The sequence below is a fragment of the Colobus angolensis genome, unplaced genomic scaffold (assembly GCF_000951035.1).
Source record: "Colobus angolensis palliatus isolate OR3802 unplaced genomic scaffold, Cang.pa_1.0 Scaffold19, whole genome shotgun sequence".
Classification (NCBI taxonomy): Eukaryota; Metazoa; Chordata; class Mammalia; order Primates; family Cercopithecidae; genus Colobus; species Colobus angolensis.
Window position 1 is genome coordinate 14,902,546 of NW_012115043.1, and position 2,233 is coordinate 14,904,778.

The window sequence follows — 2,233 nt, forward strand, 5'->3', positions numbered from 1 at the left end:
TCTTGCTGCTACAGCCTCCCAAGTAACTAGGGCTGCAGGCACACACCACCATGCCTGGCTAATTAAAAATTTTTTTTTTTGTAGAGAGAGTGCACAGACTGGTCTCAAACTCCTGGGCTCAAGTGATTCTCCTGCCTCAGCCTCCCAAAGTGCTGGGAATTACAGGCATGTGCCACCACATTTGGCCTAATTTTTTTCTTTTTGAGATGGAGTCTTGGTTTGTGGCCCATGCTGGAGTGTGGTGGTATGATCTCAGCTCACCGCAACCTTTGCCTCCGGGGTTCTAGTGATTCTTATGCCTCAGCCTCCTGAGTAGCTGGAATTACAGATTACAAATAATGCCCAGCTAACTTTTTGCATTTTTAGTAGACGTGGGGTTTCACCAGGTTGGCCAGGCTGATTTTGAACTCCTGGCCTCGCGTGATCTTGAAGAGATCCCCACCATACTATTTAATGAAGCTGGGGCCAGCTTAGAAATGAACTCTTATGTTAATTTACCCTCCTTTCCTGCCTCATTTGCCTATTCCGCACTTTTAATGTCCTCAGATTACACCTTTCAATAAAGTGCTGGTCCTTAAATTTGCTTAGACTCTGTTTTCTGGATAACTCAGGCAAAGACAACGCCCAAAACAGTATAGCAAGTGCTTAAGAAGGTATTTTATAAATAAACTAAGAAAAAAACTGGCTGTAAATATAGAAATATAAATAATTTTCCTTTAGTAAATTGAGAATTCATGACAATAGGAGCCCTAAAATTGAGATTAAAAAAAAAACACAAAACTTTCAGCTACATATATGACATTGACATTTTGTAGAATATTTCCTTTTTTTAAATATAATGTTTATTATTTAAACATTATATTTATTTAATGTTTTAATTTATAATTAATATGTTTTAATGTTTTAATGTATAAATTAAATTGTAGAATATTTCCTTTTTAAATATGTTTATTATTTAAACATATTTATTTAATGTTTTAATTTATAATTAACATGTTTTAATGTTTTAATGTATAAAATGTATACATTTTTTAATGTTTTAATGTATATTTCAATATATAAAATGTTTTAATGTATAATTTATAAAATTATAAATGTTTATTATTTAAACATAGATTTGTCTAACGTTTCCTCATGATTACATTCAAGTTCTGCATATCTAGTGAGAATGCTTCATAAGTGATACTGTGTCTTTCTTAGGGAATCACATTTACAGGTTCATACATCATGTCTGTAATATCAATTCATCATCAGGCCGAGATTGCTATTCCTTTATTTTTAACACGTGCATTTAAATGTCTCTACTTTTCTCATTTATCATCTCATCATTATTATCCACCTCAAATAATATAGTAGGCTTCATTTTTATTGCCTCCTGTTTCAGCCCCCCACGACTACCAACTAAAAGGTAAGAACCACAGAGGCAAGGATGTCTGCCTGTTGTTTTCACGGATGTAATATTTTCCAAATATGTGTACAGTGCCAACCACATATTTATTAAATGCATGAATGAACAGATGATGATTCAGATAAGTAGATCAGAGAATTTGTGTCCTTTATGACAGAACATTGTTTTAATTTTTTTAGAGACAGGGGATCTCACTATGTTTCCCAGGTTGATCTTGAACGCCTGAGTTCCAGCAATCTTCCTGCCTCGGCCACCCAAAGTATTGGGATTACAGGCATGAGCCACCGTGCCTAGCTGTGCCTAATTTATATATTATATTTTATCATGGATACATATATTTAGGAAAAACATAGTATATATGGGGTTTGGTACTATCCATGGTCTCAGGCATCCACTGGGGGCCTTGGAATGTATCACCCTCAGATAAGGAGGGACTACTACTACAAAATAATAGCTTTACTATTTTTTCCAGTTCTGTGTACATTTATAATCGACAGTAAGAGAGTTTTAATGTTTTGACAAACATTTAAAGGTCACAGGATAGTCATAATTGTTCCATTGATGATGATGATTATTATTTTTAAGACAGAGTCTTGCTCTGTCATCAGGCTGGAGTGCAGTGGCATGATCTCAGCTCACTGCAACCTCTGCCTCCCAGATTCAAGCAATTCCCCTGCCTCAGCCTCCCAAGTTGCTGGGATTACAGGCACGTGCCACCATGCCCAGCTAATGTTTTGTATTTTGGTAGAGATGGGGTTTTACCATGTTGGCCAAGATTGTCTCCATCTCCTGACCTCGTGATCCACCTACCTTGGCTTCCCAAAT